This window comes from Ranitomeya variabilis, chromosome 7 (genome assembly GCF_051348905.1).
Source record: "Ranitomeya variabilis isolate aRanVar5 chromosome 7, aRanVar5.hap1, whole genome shotgun sequence".
Lineage (NCBI taxonomy): Eukaryota > Metazoa > Chordata > Amphibia > Anura > Dendrobatidae > Ranitomeya > Ranitomeya variabilis.
Genome location: NC_135238.1, coordinates 33682693 through 33701662, shown reverse-complemented (window position 1 = coordinate 33701662; position 18970 = coordinate 33682693). Strand labels below are relative to the sequence as shown.

The window sequence follows — 18970 nt, the reverse complement described above, 5'->3', positions numbered from 1 at the left end:
AACCTTGTATCTAAAGGCCCATAATGTCCATAAACGAGCATTGATTGACTGTATACTAAACGACTTCATGAGTCAATTTGCACTTGTTTAATGACCTGTTCACATCACACAGGCTCTGGCTAGCACTCCGTTGTCACCAAATAGGCAGTTAGAACTCAAGAAGTATATATTTGTTTGTGTTCTGCCCCTTACGCAGCCATCAATATTAGCGCTCGCAATGTAGGGTCACTTTAGACCAACCCTTGGTCTTGCTCAACCCCCTCCATCCATTATGGTAGGGGTTTGCGTAACCCACTATCCCCCTCTTTTCATCCAGGAACACCGCAAATTTGCCAGGACTTTTTCTGAAAAATCAGGACAATCCTGGAAATTTGGGGTATTTTTTTTTGGCCAGGTAAGCTGTTGTGACATCATAACTGTGACAGTCAAGTAATTTATTGTTGGTTCAGCAGCTGTGATATGAGAAATAGTTTTTACTAAGGTAAAATGCTGTAACTTCATAGGGTTTAAGTCAGATGAGCTAAAGTAACATCACAAGTGGAATTTTGGTAAATTAAGAGGCTATGACATTACAAGTTTTCAGTGAGGTAAGCAAACTGTGACATCATCCCTGTGTTTTTGGTCAAATAGATTGCTGTGACATCACAGTCAGATCAATTGCTGTGATATCACAGGTGTGTTAAAATGACATAAACCATTGTTATTAGCGCCTGGACAAGGTATTTAGTGTTGTAAGTGGATAATGTGAATTGTGACCCCCCCCCCCCACCCTCCAATTCCTAAAAGAAAAACAGGGCTTGTGAAGTACTGCACAGCATTTTCCTTGGTTTGTTTTTCATTCCTTACACCACAATATGAATACAAATCACATATATAATAAGGGAGGACACTGTATATAATATAATATGATACTGTTTTCCAGTTTGGCTGTGCCTCGGCTGTCAGTGTGCACAGTTTCATGGAGCAAAGGATAAGTAGTGTATTTTCTGCAATATTATTATTATTTTGTTTATTGTGCTCCCATCTAGGGAGGTGTGAGAAAGTGCTGTAGACGGTCACCTACCTTCACTTACCCTTTGTCCCAACCCTGCTTCTCATATCAAAAGTGAGTTTTATAAAAAGTTTATCACTCAGACCAGCTGTTGTGACATAACAACTAGTTTTTGTCAGGGAAGCTCAAGGCTGAACATTTCAGATGTACACTGTTGTGAAGATCCGAGGTTGTGGGTTGTAATAATCACCTAGGCAGGTTAACAGTGACACTATTTTGTATTCCTTATGTCCATGGTCATACAGCAAATCCAGGTAGGTGGTCACAATGCAATTTTCCCAGTCCACAAGATCCCATCCTGGGGCCGATAGTCCCACTGCCCATGTACCTGGTGATATCCACTGTCTCCCAACTTTTGGTTGGCCCACAGCTTTTGTATCTCCTGCTGGTATAGTCTGTAGTCACAGTCCATGCTCCTCCAGATGACAGATATCACGAACATAGCGGGTGAATCCCAATCCATCCAGCAACAGCTCCTCAATTTCCTCACCAGTGTCCTAATTACCTCAAGTCACCTCCTGGAACTGAACTCGGCCCTAGGGAAACACCACCCCAAAGCTAACTGTACATTGGTTGAGGTATTTTCCCAAGGCCAAGCCCCATCACCTGGGACTGCATGTGAGACTCCCAGTGGTGACAGCTCCGCTGAATCTATTATCCCCATCCACACAATGGAACTAGTGACTGGGAGATCAATGGCTTCAGGCCCCTGGGATACTAGCGAGAGTAATGGAAGGATTGCTTACCTGATTATCAATGTTGGGTCTGGCCTTATGTAGACATAAGATCCAGCACACACATCTTATTTGGCTTACTTTCACTGAATGGAAACACTGATTCATGAGGCTGAACTGACGAGAAAGCAAATCTCTAACACAACACAACAATAAGACTGACATAACCTGTGCTCCGTGCTGTAAAAAGTCTGCATCTCTTGGAGCCGTGGATTCCGCTCTAAGTCCATTGGTCCTATAGTCTTTAGAACAAGGCCAGCTCCTCACAACTATATAGTGAGTGAAATGAGTATTGTGCTCTATCCATATTACATGTACAGGAGCTTTTATGAGCTCCCAATAACAGCTTCCACTCATCTGGGAAAATTTTCCTTAAGATTTTAGATGTGCCTGTCAGAATGTTTGTCTATTCATCCAGAAGAGCATTTGTGAGTTCAGACACTGATGTTGGAGAGACGCCGGGCTCGCAATCTTCATTCTAGTTCATTCTAAAGATGTTAGATAGGGTTGAGGTCAGTGTAGCTAGACAAGTTATTGCACGCCAAACACACGCAACGCCAACCTTCACCAGAGTCATGTCATTCATGTCTATGGGGAAGTTTGTACAAATTGCGATTGGTCAACAAGGTTAAGATGCTGAGCCTTTCTTCTTTCTCAGACAGTTAGACTTACTGGATTTTCACTCCATAAAGCATCGTAATACTGCACAATTATTGTGATCGTGCATTCCTAAGATTTCACAATAATCTTTTGGTGTAAACAGGCTGCAAACTGAGCAGAGATAGCCCTAACCACAGACTAGAAGATGGCAGCTCGGACCTAAGCTACCTGAAAGGTCATCAAGCACTTCACGTTCCTCCTAAAGAACCGGAGGGCAGAGCAGAGTGCAAATTACCTACAAAAGAAAAGTGTGCAGAAAAAAGGAAAGATCCCAAGGTGAGTAAAGTTAACCACGAAATACAAAATAAAGTATAAAGTAATTACTGTTAGATTATATGTGTTACCGTTCCTGCTGCTGCGCGTCCCCGCCGCTCCTCTTTCGGGTCCCGGCGCGCTCGTCCTCAGTTCGCCTCCTCCCTGCTTCCGGTATCTCACTCTGCTAGGGGGGTCCGGTGTTTGCGCAGGCACTCTGGGTTTCTCAAAGGGCACATGCGTACCTCTCCCATTCCTCCTTCCCTGGAACGCTAGATCCGGTGATATCCTACAGCCAATCCGGGTAAGACTTCTGCTATAAGAGGCTGTCCTTCCTGCATGGCGGTGCCTGATTGTCACATAGCGTCTGCTTGTGCGTCTGGCCCGTTCGCTCTTCCTGTGCTCCGAGTCTGGCATTCCTGAGCTGTGAAAGTCCGTGCCCTTTGCCTACGTCTTGCCCACTCTCTCCTATGTTGTCTTATTCATTTAGGTTCCCTGCTACTTATTGACGTTTCTTTCGTGCCTTCTTTAATTCTTTCTTTTTCCCGCAGTATTCTCCTGCCCCGGCTCTCCTGCCATTCCGGTCAGAAGTCCGTCTCCCTGGTCCTTCGGTTCGGGCCTGCCTTCCTGGTTTCTTGTCCACTGTTCTCCGACCTCCTTTGTTTTTCCCCTCAGTCCTTGTCTTCTTCTTCTCTTCTGAGCCGCTCCTCTTGGTACGGCCACTGTGGTTTAGTGACCTCTGGGCTTGCCCCTGACAGTCCCTTTATAGGGGTAGGTCTCCATTAGGTCCGCTCGCCCAGGGGTAGGTCTTTTTCACGGTCCAGAGGGTCCACTCTCTTTCCTTTTCTCCAAACGCATTGCAATATGCTGCCTACTTCCCAAAAAGGAACGGAAGGTAGGTGAAAAGTAAACAACAGAAACAGGAAGGAGATAAACACTAGTTGGCATTTCACTGGCCTTAAGCTATAGCAGAATGGCTGAATCACGCAAAACAGCCTTACCAACTCCAGGTCAGATCACCAATACACTAGCAGGATGTGGCAGATCCCCATGATAAAGGCGGGAGAAGCACAGGTGCAAAATACTGATGGAGCAACCACTCACAGATCTACCAATTCATGGAGGGGGCGGTTGCCTATTATTAAAAATGCACAGAGATAAAGCTTTCATAGGGCACCGGATAAGTGTGATGCACAGTGTCTGGCTTACAGCCTACTGAAATACCCATACTATTAGATCTGGCAGGCTGCCCAGCACTATATAAGTGTACCCCACATGACAGACAACCCAGATCACCCAACCAACAGTAAAGGGTCTGGATGCACCCTGCAAAAAGATGGAAAAATGATCAATAAATATATGAAAAATGATGTATAAAATACATGAGTTATTGGTCAATATTGGTCTATAGCAGGATGGCTGAACATCCAAAAGAAACTATCACCAGCAGGAAATATCTGCAGGGGGAACGTACATAAAGCTGTACCCAAAAGGTCATAGGGCAGATAAATAAAAACACCTGTTAACCTAAATAGACTAAAACAAGGGTGGCAGACAATACAAGCACAGAGAAAATATGCAAGCGCTGTTGCTCAGTGGGTAGAGAAGCCAACCAGCAAGCACATGCTTGAGGATTCGAATGAAGATGCATGATAATGCCTGACATGGGGTCAACCAGTGTAAAATGGCTACCAAATGATAGCCAATGGGAAAGCATGTCATTGGTCGTTAAACTGACCCTTACAAGGATCTCATCAGATGATTCTAAACACACCACCAAAGACCTCATATTCCATTACCTTTTATTATCGTCCTCAGAACATTAAGGCTTCTTACCGACTTCAGCCTCCGAGACGCATTTGTGAAATCCTCCATGATGGCCCCTAAATGAGCTGTTTACAGTTTTCTTTTACAATTTGCAAACTGTTTCGGCAGACAGGACTAATGAGTTGCTGATGGAAACGGTGGATTAGTTAAGAGGGAACGAAAAACCCAGAGCAACTGCGCATTAATTGCATTTCAACATGTATCTTAATGAACATACACTCATTAATGAGACGGCCAACATTTCACAACCAGACCCCATGAGATATGTGTTGTGAGAAAAATAATCTGCCTTTACCATGAGCAGACGGAGTTTTATGTAAAGAAACATGAATACACTTCCTACCTAAACCGGCTAACGGGAACACGCATGAAATCCAAAGACTGTCTAATTAATTAATAACTCCAGGAACTGCTCGGAAGCCGAGAAGCAAATATATTTGACGCAATTCATTAGCATATTAATAGGGAAATATGGCTGCAGTAAAATCCGTATTTATCTCTTTAGATATGTTCTTCTAAGTGGTTCTCAGAAGAGATGACTTCTGTGGACTCCGGCCGCCAGGTTGCTTTGTAAGTTATGGAGTTCATTACAACAGAGACAACGTCATACAGCCGGAGGTAATATTGATTAAAATTAGTTAACTTGGAATAGAAATTATAATTAGGTGCATCTAGTATTGTCCAAAGATTATCGAATAAAATACACAGAAGATTTACTTTTATGGACATGGACTTTGTATTTGTAGGGAACTGGTAGTGATGTGGGAAAATTCTGCTTTTTCGTACCAATAGACCTATTTCAAAAGTTTTTCAATGGCAAATATGTGTTGTTGTTTTTTTTTCCTATTTATACATGTTTAAGCAGGGGCATACATAGAAATCATGGGGCCCCATAGCAGAAGTTCGAATTGCCCCCCCCCAAAAAAAAAAAATATTTGTTGTGGTCACAGAAGAGCATATCTCACAACTTTATAGCCTTTACATAGTAATTTTTACTCTTGCTGAAGATCTAGATTCCTCTTTCATTGAGCCAATATATTATAAAAAAATGTGCCTCTGGAGCGCCCCCAGACGCAGGGCCGCGGGGTACTCGGTACCGGGCCTCTCTGTCTCGGTCCTGGGGTTGTCACTGTGGCTAGACCCGGTCCGTGACCCTGCTAAGGGGCGTCCAATGAAAGGTGTGATGATGGTGCGTGGTGCAGGTCGCGATGAATAACGAGGACACAGGGTTGCAGTCTCTTTACCTCTTTACTGAAGGCGTCAGGATCCACAGTCCAGAGCACTGCTAACACGGCTGGCTGAGACCGGCCGGTCCGAAGGCACATCCAGAGTTTCCTTTGCAGGTGGAAATCAGTGCCTACCTTCTAGCGCCTGTGTGTTGTAGTTCTTTCCTGCTGAGCACCACGGGATAGTCCTCACAACTGTTGTGTCTGTTTCTGATGTTCTTTCTCACAACTCGTATCTGTTCTGATGTTCTTTCTCCGTCCCCCAGATGATATGGCTAGGACGCACCCGTATGACGGGTAGGCCTGGAGTTATTCTGGGACCCTAGAGATGCCCCTCTCCCACAGTTGCCCCCTATGTCTGCTTAGGTGATTTAGGTGAGACAGCCAGCCTATAATTAACTGTCCTGCCGCTGTTTGAAGTACTGCTTGGAGCCCAATACTTCCTCGGCGTTCCGGCCACCGGCTACGTGCCTCAGTAGGATGTTGCCACGATCTTAAGGCACGACTCCTACTGGTTCTATTCTCCTTTGTGCTGTGATCTCGTTTCTCACTTCCCCACAATAAACCTCGCTTCGTGTCCTTTCTTAGGATGCCACCGCAACGGGTGCAGGCGCGGCTCCGTAACATTCTGTCCTTTTTGCTAGGCCGCTGTCAGGATCCCACCCCTGACACAGACCCCCCTGAATCTTCCCCGCAACACCCTCTGCCACAGGATGTTGCCTGGGCAAAACCCAGTCAGCTTCTCTCTAACTTCCTATCCAACCCCCAGTTTTACCAGATTGTGAGGAGTGGCCTAATACATAGAACCCTTTGCTCCCCCTGGTGGCCAGAGTGTGAAGTGTAATGTGCGACTGTGATACCTGGCAGGTGAACTCCTTAAGTGCCATCAGACGTACCATCACTCCCCTTAGTGGCGGAGCGTCAGTACTGCAACAACCAGGACTCTGGGGCGCTGCACCTCCCTAACACAGTATGATATCCCCATGGTGAATTCCTCCACCTTAGCCTCCACATGCACAGTATAATGACCCTACTGTATCCCACCTCAACTGTCAAGGCAAAGTATGGTGACCCCAACACAATATGATCCCCCAACTGTGACCCCCACACAGCCTTCCATGCGTTAAAATGGGCCAACGTACAGTACAATGGCCCCACACCTCTCGGCACTGTATAATGGCACACACTAGCCCTCCATACAATATAATGGCCCCCACACAGCCCTCCACGCAGTATGATGGACCCCACACAAACCTTTACACAGTATAATTGCTTGCATATAGTATAATGGCTGTTGTGAACTCTGTTTTCAGGCTCCCTCTTGTGGTCACAGGTGGTATTGTGTGACTTTTGTTTTGGGCTCCCCCTGGTGGCTTTGTTTGTTATCCTGCGGGTCTGTGGCTGATCAGCTGCCTCGTTATTCACTTGGGAGTTTCCTATTTAGCTCTGTTTCACTTCCACTTGTTGCCGGCTGTCAATGTATTCAGTGCTATTCTGATTACTCCTGATTATCTTCGGTTTCAGTCTCTTCAGGAGAAGCTAAGTTCTGTTTAATTATTTTTTGCTCATCAGTCTGCAATATGATTTCTGTGTATGATGAGTTTAGTCCAGCTTGCTAATATGTGATTTCTTGCTGCTGGTTTGCTCTGGGGTACAGAGCTGCTTCCCCCGCACCGTTAGTTGGTGCGGGGGCTCGAGCAATCTCTGCGTGGATATTTTGAATAGGGTTTTTAATTGACCGCACAGTTCCCTTTCTATTTTCTGCTTTCTAGTGTTAGCGGGCCTCATTTGCTAAATCTAATTTCATCTCTGCGTTTGTGCTTTCCCCTTAACTCACCGTTAATATTTGTGGGGGGCTATTCTATATCTTTGGGGTCATTTCACTGAGGCAAGTGAGGACTTTCGTTCCCTCTAGGAATAGTCAGTTTCTCAGGCCGTGAAGAGACGTCTAGGATTTTCAGGTAACGTTCCACGGCTACCTATAGTTGTTTGCGGATAGGATCAGGTTGCGGTCAATTCAGTTACCACTTCCCCAGAGTTTGTAGTCTGTTTAGTTACTTAGCTAGTCCTACTTGCGATCCTTGCCACTAGGATCATAACAAATGGCCCCCACATAGACCTCCAAATATTTAATATGCCCCCACATAGAACTCCAAATATTATAATGGTCCCACATAGCCTTTCATATAGTATAATGGGCCCCATATTCCTCCATATAGTATAATACACTCCAGATAGTCCTCCTTATAGTATTCTGTACTCCCCATAACTCTCCATATAGTATAATGCACTCTCATAATCCTTCATATAGTGTAATGCACTCCCCATAGTCCTCCATATAGTATAATGCAATTCCCATAGTCCTCCATATAGTATAATGCTCTCCCCATGGCCCTCCATAGGATATAATGCACTCCTCACAGTCCTCCATAGAATATAATGCACTCTCCATAGTCCTCCATAGAATATGATGCACTCCCCATGGTCCTCAATGTAATATAATGCACTCCCCATGGTCCTCCATGTAATGTAATGCACTTCCCATAGTCCTTCATAGTATATAATGCACTCCACATAGTCCCCCATGTAATATAATGTACTTCCCACTCCCCATGGTCCTCCATAGAATATCATGCACTCCCCATGGTCCTCCATACTATATAATGCACCCCCATGGTCCTCCATAAAATATAATGCACTCCCCATGGTTTTACATAGAATATAAATGACTCCTCATGGTCCTCCATAGAATATAATGCTCTCTCCATGTTCCTCTATAGAATATAATGCATTAACCATTGTTCTCCATAGAATATGATGCACTCCTCATGGTCCTCCATAGAATATAATGCACTCTTCATGGTCCTCCATACTCTTTTATGTCGACCAATCACTGATTTAAAGCAAAAATAATACGATACTGCCTTCTCCTCTTTCCACTCGATGCTCGGGTCTCCTGAGCGTGTGGTGTGAAGTGCTGCACATCTCAGCACAGCAGGAACGCTGTAATTACATCATCATACCTTCCTCCATCATTATTGTTCATGATGGCGGGCAGAGAGGGGGCCCGATACATGCAATGGCACTGGGTCCCCCCCCCCCCAGGCTCACAGGCCCAAAATCAGTTGTGTGGCCTGCATGACCATGACCATGAGATTTCTTGATCAATTTTAGAATATATAGTGTGTTATGTCTGTCAACAGGAGTCCCCATTGACACATCGATTTTCATGTACGTGCTCTAAGTTTTATGTTTTTCACAGGTGGGACATGTACTCATTATAATATATGGGGCTGATCACATGTCATCCTACTGAAGTCAATTTTTACTGTTTAAGGCTAAGTTCACATGAGCATACAAAAATTATACAAATTTTGTATCCAGAAAAAACAGTCCTAAATTACTTAGGCATCCTATAAGGGGCACTAAGACATGAAGGCCATTGGACAAGCCTTTATCTGTCATACAAACCCATTAGCACCCCTCGATCATGTCACTAAAGAGGTGATGGGGTGACTGTTATATACCGCCTTGGTTATTAGAGCTGTATAATACTATATTAAAAAGCTGTAATATTGTATCATTTGCATGGACTGCATACTCTGACCCAATTATACTTCATAAGACAGAAGGATGTGTTTTTAAATTGCTTTAGTTAGTGAAACAGCATAAAAATAAGCAAGTTTGCAATTGACCTGCTTATTATAGCTGCTGTCGTTCTCTTTCTGTGAGAGCTTTTATCTTACCCCCAGTGTACAACTTGTTTCCAAGGAGCTCGGCCACCATAGTCTGGCCCAGTATGTGTAGCAAATACATTCCAGGAGAGGAGTTAATCCCTGACACACAAGTCAGCTCTTTCCAACTCCTATACAACATTTAGTTTCTCACCTCCTTCCCTCTCAGCTCCTGACAAGCTGCTGCTATAAAACTTGCAAAATCACCAAGCAGATCTCTTAATTACAGCTCTTACTTTCCTGAGCTGTATGCTTGTTCTAATGCAGTGTTATATTTATATGTAAGAGCGATAGCAATGTACACTCCAGAACAAATCATCGACAGCTGAATGTGTTACAGCAGAACTTGTGCTGAGCTTTTTACTGTAGTTCTACGAACACTACAGCTCTGCTAGTCACCAGAACTGTCACTCAAGGAGGAGATCCCGCCCTGCCACAAACCAGGATGTAAGGAGACTGCAGAGATGTGAGCTGCTCAAGAAACAATTTAAGAATACCCCTTTAAGCAAACTCAACAATTAAAGTAAATGTTGCGTTTTCAATACAATAGGGAATATTTATAAAGTCTGGCATTGAACCAAAAGCACACTAGAGTAAGGTGTGCCAAATTTATTACGAGGCACATAATTAATTGACCATAACATTTGACCACATCCCCCTTTTGTAAAACCCTTTTCACTTTTTAAAAAAGTAAGCCTTTCTCACTTTTTTTTTAACCCCTTGACGACCGCTGATACGCCTTTTAACGGCGGCAGTTAATTAACGGCGCTGTGGAAAAAGTGAATAGCGCCCCCCAGAGTCAGATTTTCTCTGGGGTCTCGGTTACCGGGGGTAGCCGAGACCCCAGAGAACATGATTCGGGGTTTTTTTACCGACATCGGTAATCAGTAAGAGTAAGACTTCATAGTTGAAACGCGTTGATCCTCCTCACTGGTGTGCCAGGTGTTTGCTATGTAAAGATTTTTCTTTTTGAAGAACTATTTATCGCTTTAGTTGTCTAATAAAGTCTCACAAAGTCTGAACTGCCTCCACCTCCAGCTGGATCATTTCTCTTTTTGTCTTCATTTGCTGTGGGCGCTCACCCCTAACCGTGCTGGGCGTTGGCAGGTCTGGGGATTTCGTCTAAGACCGGTAAGCTGACTATATCCCTTTTTTCTTTTGTTAACAACTATTGGGGTCCAATTTCTCTTGTACCCTTGTGAAAATAAAAACTTGGGGGCTAAAAATTCTTTTTGTGGAAATTTTTTTTTTTTTTATTTTCACGACTCTGCATTATAAACTTCTGTGAAGCACTTGGGCATTTAAAGTTCTCACCACACATCTAGATAAGTTCCTTGGGGGGTCTAGTTTCCAAAATGGGGTCACTTGTGGGGGGTTTCTACTGTTTAGGTACATCAGGGGCTCTGCAAACGCAACATAACGCCCGCAGACCATTCTATCAAAGTCTGCATTCCAAAACGGCGCTCCTTCCCTTCCGAGCTCTGCCATGCGCCCAAACAGTGGTTTACCCCAACACATGGGGTATCAGTGTACTCAGGACAAATTGGACAACAACTTTTGGGTTCCAATGTCTCTTGTTACCCTTGTCAAAATAAAAATTTGCGGGCTAAAATATCTTTTTTGTGGAAAAAAAATTTTATTTTCATTTTCACGACTCTGCATTATAAACTTCGGTGAAGCACTTGGGCATTCAAAGTTCTCACCACACATCTAGATAACTTCCTTGGGGGGTCTAGTTTCCAAAATGGGGTCACTTGTGGGGGGTTTCTACTGTTTAGGTACATCGGGGGCTCTGCAAACGCAACATAACGCCTGCAGACCATTCTATCAAAGTCTGCATTCCAAAACGGCGCTCCTTCCTTTCCGAGCTCTGCCGTGCACCCAAACAGTGGTCTCCCCCACACATGGGGTATCAGTGTACTCAGGACAAATTGGACAACAACTGTTAGGGTCCAATTTCTCTTGTACCCTTGTGAAAATAAAAACTTGGGGGCTAAAAATTCTTTTTTGTGGAAAAGAAAAATATTTTTTATTTTCACGACTCTGCATTATAAACTTCTGTGAAGCACTTGGGCATTCAAAGTTCTCACCACACATCTAGATAAGTTCCTTGGGGGGTCTAGTTTCCAAAATGGGGTCACTTGTGGGAGGTTTCTACTGTTTAGGTACATCAGGGGCTCTGCAAACGCAACATAACGCCCGCAGACCATTCTATCAAAGTCTGCATTCCAAAACGGCGCTCCTTCCCTTCCGAGCTCTGCCATGCACCCAAACAGTGGTTTACCCCTACATGTGGGGTATCAGCCTACTCAGCATGAATTGCACAATAAATTTTGTGGTCCAATTTCTCCTGTTACCCTTGTGAAAATAAAAATTTGGGGGTGAAAAATCATTTTTGTGGAAAAAATATGATTTTTTTTATTTTCATGGCTCTACATTATAAACTTCTGTGAAGCAGTTGGGGGTTCATAGTGCTCGCCACACATCTAGATAAGCTCTTTGGGGGGTCTAGTTTCCAAAATGGGGTCACTTGTGGGGGGTTTCTACTGTTTAGGTACATCAGGAGCTCTGCAAATGCAACATGACGCCCGCAGACCATCCCATCAAAGTCTGCATTCCAAGCGGCGCTCCTTCCCTTCTGAGCCCCGATGGGTGCCAAACAGTGCCCCCCCCACATATGGGGTATCAGCATACTCAGGACAAACTGGTCAACAGATTTTGGGGTCCAATGTCTCCTGTTACCCTTGAGGAAATAAAAAATTGCAGGCTAAAAAATCATTTTGAGGAAAAAAAAAGGCTTTTTATTTTCACAGCTCTACTTTATAAATTTCTGTGAAGCACTTGGGGGTTTAAAGTGCTCACCACACATCTAGATAAGTTCCTTAAGGGGTCTAGTTTCCAAAATGGGGTCACTGGTGGGGGGTTTCTACCATTTAGGCACATCAGGGGCTCTCCAAACGCGACATGGTGTCCGATCTCAATTCCAGCCAATTCTACATTGAAAAAGTAAAACGGCACTCCTTCTCTTCCAAGCTCTGCAGTGCGCCCAAACAGTGGTTTACCCCCACATATAAGGTATCGATGTACTCAGGAGAAATTGCACAACAACTTTTGTGGTCTAATTTCTCCTGTTACCCTAGTGAAAATAAAAATTTGGGGGCAAAATATCATTTTTGTAGAAAAAATGCGATTTTTTATTTTCACGGCTCTACGTTATAAACTTCTGAGAAGCACCTGGGGGTTTAAAGTGCTCACCACACATCAAGTTAAGTTGCTTAAGGGGTCTAGTTTCCAAAATGGGGCCACTTGTGGGGGGTTTCCACTGTTTAGGTACATCAGGGGCTCTCCAAACGCGACATGGCGTCCAATCTCAATTCCAGCCAATTCTACATTGAAAAAGTAAAACGGCACTCTTTCTCTTCCAAGCTCTGCGGTGCGCCCAAACAGTGGTTTACCCCCACATATGGGGTATCGACGTACTCAGGAGAATTTGCACAACAACTTTTGTGGTCTAATTTCTCCTGTTACCCTTGTGAAAATAAGAATTTGTGGGTGAAAAATAATTTTTGTGTAAACAAATGCGATTTTTTATTTTCACGGCTCTACTTTATAAACGTCTGTGAAGCACTTGGGGACTCAAAGTGCTCACCACACATCTAGATAAGTTCCTTAAGGGGTCTAGTTTCCAAAATGGTGTCAATTGTGGGGGGTTTCCACTGTTTAGGCACTTTAGGGGCTCTCTAAACGTGACATGGCATCCGATCTCAATTCCAGCCAATTCTGCATAGTCAAACGGCACTCCTTCTCTTCCAAGCTCTGCGGTGCGCCCAAACAGTAGTTTACCCCCACATATGGGGTATCGGCGTATTCAGGAGAAATTGCACAACAAAATTTGTGGTTACATTTCTGTTTTTACACTTGTGAAAATAAAAAAAAAGGTTCTGAAGTAAAATGTTTGCAAAAAAAAGTTAAATGTTAATTTTTGCCTTCCACATTGTTTCAGTTCCTGTGAAGCACGTAAAGGGTTAATAAACTTCTTGAATGTGGTTTTAAGCACCTTGAGGGGTGCAGTTTTTAGAATGGTGTCACACTTGGTTATTTTCTATCATATAGACCCCTCAAAATGACTTCAAATGTGATGTGGTCCCTAAAAAAAACTGGTCTTGTAAAAATGAGAAATTGCTGGTCAACTTTTAACCCTTATAACTCCCTAACAAAAAAAAAATTGTTTCCAAAATTGTGCTGATGTAAAGTAGACATGTGGGAAATGCTATTTATTAACTATTTTTTGTTACATATCTCTCTGATTTAAGGGCATAAAAATACAAAGTTTGAAAATTGCAAAATTTTAAAAATTTTCGCCATATTTCCATTTTTTCATAAATAATCGCAAGTAGTATCGAAGAAATGTTACCACTAACATGAAGTACAATATGTCACGAAAAAACAGTCTCAGAATCAGCGGGATCCGTTAAAGCGTTCCAGAGTTATAACCTCATAAAGTGACAGTGGTCAGAATTGAAAAAATTGGCTCGGTCATTAAGTACCAAATTGGCTCTGTCACTAAAGGAGTTAAAGTAACCGCTTTGTGCAAAAGTTGCAAAATATTTTCACAAATACAAAAATGTTGTCTTTTTTGACTTAGGAAAACTGCTGTTGAAGAAATAATTAATTTGCCCCAATGTTGTTTTAGGTCTACCTTCCAGCCTTGGTTGATTTCCTAACATATCAGTGTTGTGGTTAAAGCTTCAATTTTTGTTACAGAGCTCCAGATCCCCTGAGTAACCAGACAATTAAGCGATAAAATTCTGTCAACACTTGGAGGAGATTCACCCCTTCCCCCCACAGCCATTTTTTTCCTTCTTAGTTTTTTCTTTAACTTCTTAGGGTATGTTTCCACTGTCAGGATGGCCGGCGGTATCGCCGCAGCGGCGAAGCCGCTCGGCGCTAAGCCCCGCCCCCTTTCTGGGACGCGATCATGCCGGATGTGTTAACTCTTCACATCCGGGATGATCGCTCTCTCCCATAGCGCCCTGTGATATGCCTTGCGGGGACGCTGCGTCCCCGCAAGGCATACAGACATGCTGCGATCTGAAAAGACGCGCAGCATGTCCGGAGTCGCAGGGCCGCCGCTTGCGGGTTTCCACGCATAGTGGAGACGGGATTTCAACAAATCCCCTCCACTATGCTGGAACATCTGGACGCTGCTTGTTTGACGCTGCAGCTCTGCGCAGCGTCAAACAAGCAGCGTTTCCTGACCGTGGAAACATACCCTGACAGGAGTCAGGACTTTTTTTATGTTTCCATCGACGCACCCCTATGAGGCCTACTTTCTTGTGTGACAAGTTGTAGTTTTGAATGACATTATACAAATGTATTGGGAAATGAGAAAAAAATTCCAAAAGTTGGAAAATGGTGACATTGTTTTCTAGGTTTTAACTGAAAACTGAAAACAAAGATTAAACAACAACCACAAGACAGATTTCTTCAACCCAGGTATCATTTGTATCTGTGTAACAGCGCCGACCTGACAGTGTCTGTAGTTTACTTAGCAAAATCCTGATGACAGATTCGCTTTAAATAGCAAAAAAAGTTAAAAACATTTGTTAAAGAAACTGGCAGGGGTGTAACAATTGCATCTGAGAAGAAATGCATTGCCGTGCACAGACCCACTGGGTCCCTGCGCTGCAATACAAACTGATAACCAATCAGAGGCTGGCAGCTGATGTCAGCATGCAAGTCACTGGCTTCCCATGGCATCAACGTTATACGCTGCCCGTTGTTTGCACCATGACGTCATCTGCCAGCTTCTGTGCCTGCTATAGAAGAGGACGTGGGAGCAGAGGAAGGTGAGAAGAATCATTTTTCTTTTTTAATGCGTTAAAAAACAGTGGCAGAACAGGGAACATATATTCCAGGATGAGCCCAGGATGGGGGAAATATATACCAGGGTGGGCCCAGAATGGGGGACATATATACCAGGATGGGCCCAGGATGGGGGACATATATAGCAGGATGGGCCCAGGAGGAGGGACATATATACCAGGATGGGCCCAGCATTGGGGACATATATACCAGGAAAGGGCCCAGGATGGGGTACATATATACCAGGATGGGGGAAACATATACCAGGATAGGCCCAGGATTGGGGACATATATACCAGGATGGGCCCAGAATGGGGGGCATATATACCAGTATGGGGGACATATATACCAGGATGGGCCCAGAATGGGGGGCATATATACCAGGATGGGCGCAGGATGGGAGACATATATACCAGGAAAGGTCCCAGGATGGGGTGCACATATACCAGGATGGGCCCAGGATGGGGGTCATATATACCAGGATGGGTCCAGGATGGGGGACATATATACCAGGATGGGTCCAGGATGGGGGACATATATACTAGGATGGGCCCAAGATGAGGGACTTTAGTACACGGTGGGGGACATTGCTACATAATGAGGTGAGGGGGATCAACTCGCCTGTCCTTATAGGATTTAGAATGCTACAAGGGCCCATATATCTGACCAACATGAAGGGGGGAGGCCCATGTCCAAATTTTGCCCCGGGCCCATCGGATTCTAGTTACGCCACTGAAGACATTTGCTTTTTGCGTGTTGTGTTATTTTTATTGGTACCACTTTGGAGTTCAACTACTATTTCATTGTTTTTTATTACATTATTTTGGGGAAGAGGTACAGAGACCAAAAACAACAATCCTTGAGTTTCAATTTACTCTTCTTCACATTGTTTATGGGTTAAATAATTTCATATTTTGATAAATTGGATTTTTTACAGACAGCTACTGAATATGTTTTTTTATTTACTTTTTTTCCTACATTTTCAAATTAACAAGTGTGGTGTGATTCAAATTTTCAATTTTATTTTTTTAAATTTTTACTTCAATTTCACTATCTTTATTCACCCTAGAGCGCTTTAAACTATGATTGTATAGTATTGCAGTATATTGTGAAACCGACTTTCTTCTATCGTCTTCTAGGAGGAACAGGACGAGGCAACCTGTGATTATGTTGCAGACTAGGTGTAGGTATCGGGATCGGCTACGTGCTTACCATTTAAATGGTTGAACAGCATTGATCTGAGTTAGCTCTGGTAGCTGCTGTTACAGGCAGGTGGCATAGAGAAGGCTTAGCTCCGTACTTTCGGACCCCAGTGTGGACGTACATTTGTGTCCATATGTGGACAGCGTATACAGTGTCGTCATTGATCTGAATGTATATAAAGTATTCAGTGAGCTCTGAAGCTCCCCCTAGTGGTGGCAGAATATAATCAGTTGGAGCTCTGTAAAAACCACACTGCTCTGGCCACTATAAAGAAATGTTAAGAAATTAAATAATACAAAATTTTGGACTTTTTTTTAGAATAAAAACATTTATGTTTAATGCTGAACCTACACGTTTGTCTTTTTCAGCATTTTATCATCTGTGATTCTGGAACAATGGGCACGTTTTATTACAATGCTTGGAGCATTTGCATTCAGCCGCTTTATCTAGAGACCAATTCATTTTGAGATGTTCAGCGCCTCCGCCGTGGAGTGTTAAGTAGCAGCCACGCCCGGACTATCCATTGTAACCAACACAAGTAGCTATACAAAGCCTTCACTCCGTATGATTAAATCAAAATCATAAAAAATAGATGGAAAACGCGGAGTCTGCTGTGATGAATGCTCCTAATATGGATGTAAAAGTCCAATGAAAAATGGATTTGCAAGGTTTAGACAGGCATTCAGCGAGAAGGGAATCACTCACTCGATCCCCGAGGGTTGCCTGCTCCAGATAATGACATTTTAATGAAAATGAGACGGGGGTTTCTATTTTTTAGCTGCTGCGAATGTACAACAGAAACCCACTATTCATGCAGGTCTGCAGGGATTGTCCATGGATTTATCCGTAGATTCGTGCTGATGGAGAGGCCCAACAGAGGCTCAAGGAACTTTTCCTTTAAATATAATACATTTTGCAGAATGTTAAATAACATAAGCATTACATTGCATGACAACAAGACTGATGGGAAAATGCATGAATACATTACGGGAAGCCGTGCTGCTATCATATTCTCTGCTGTGTGCAGCACATAGGAAAAGAACTATACCGTACAGTGCTGCTAAGATCAGAAGAGCTTCGCAGAGTTCACAAGATCTTTATAACTTTTTTCACCCATGGTCTCTTCTAAAAAAGCCGACTAAGAGTGAGCAGTCACCTTTTAGAAATAAATGATATAATTCTGTCTGTCTGTGGTCACCACTAGGGGGAGCCTGGGAGCTAATCGCATACTTGGAGGGTCTCATCTGGTGAGGTGGATCCTCACCTTGTCCTTGGTCAGGATGAGCAGATGAAATGCAACATGGACAGATGGCGTTGATGTAATGAGGTCAATCAGTAGGATCAATGGAGCTTGGAGAATAGAGACAGTAGAGGCTAAATGTCAGTTAGGAGAATGGAGGCTATACAGGCTGGATGTCAGCAAAGAGAATAGAGGCTACAGAGGCTGGGTATCAATTAGGAGAATGGAGATGAAAGAGGCTGGGTACAGTTAGGAGAATGGAGGCTATACAGGCTGGATGTCAGCAAAGAGAATGGAGGCTACAGAGGCTGAGTATCAATTAGGAGAATGGAGACGATAGAGGCTGGGTACAGCTAGGAGAATGGAGGCTATACAGGCTGGATGTCAGCAAAGAGAATGGAGGCTACAGAGGCTGAGTATCAATTAGGAGAATGGAGACGATAGAGGCTGGGTACAGTTAGGAGAATGGAGGCTATACAGGCTGGATGTCAGCAAAGAGAATGGAGGCTACAGAGGCTGGTTAGCAACAAGGAGAATGGAGATGATAGAGGCTGGGTACAGTTAGGAGAATGGAGGCTATACAGGCTGGATGTCAGCAAAGAGAATGGAGGCTATTGAGGTTGGATATCAGCAAAAAGAATGGAGGCTATATAGGCTGGATGTCAACTAGTAGAACAATATCTGTAAAGGCAGAATGGCAGCTGGGGGAATGGATGTTGCAGAGGCTGGAGATTCATTGTAGGAATTTGATGAAACAGAGTCCAATCAGCGGCACAGTGGAGCAGTCTTGTAGAAGAGAAGGTCTGGTGATATATGATAGAAATGGAGCAAAGTAAAGTGCTGTAGCAAAGTCCAGCAGAACAGCACAGCTGAATATGTTAAAAGACTAACTTGTGATGCTGTTATAGCAGAGCCCAGCCACATAGCAGAGCAGGGTATGACAGGAGGCATACTTATGAATATATGACAAAAGGCTAGTGACGCAGCAGAATTGGGTTTGTCAGCAGACAAATTTAGTGGCTTTCGCAGAGTCCAGCCATTGTAGCAGAGCTGAGTTTTTTAGGAGACTCACTTAGAAATATAGCAGAGCTTAATGGTTGTAGCAGCGCTGGGCTAGTCAGTAGACTCACTTAGTCCAGCGTTTGTAGCAAAGCTAGGCTAGTCAATAGACTCAGTGA

General features: G+C 43.7%; 1 long non-coding RNA gene across 4 annotated transcripts; it reads left to right on the top strand.

The window, feature by feature from the left end:
- Window positions 1-469: 469 nt before the first annotated feature.
- Window positions 470-17136, top strand: LOC143784892 (uncharacterized). 4 transcript variants are annotated; one of them, XR_013217897.1, is made up of 4 exons: window positions 470-587; window positions 2549-2721; window positions 5030-5142; window positions 16921-17136. It is a non-coding gene; the product is annotated as an uncharacterized LOC143784892 (long non-coding RNA). The 4 variants fall into 4 exon arrangements; XR_013217899.1 differs by lacking the exon at window positions 470-587 and adding an exon at window positions 708-731; XR_013217896.1 differs by lacking the exon at window positions 470-587 and adding an exon at window positions 1025-1105.
- Window positions 17137-18970: the final 1834 nt, after the last annotated feature.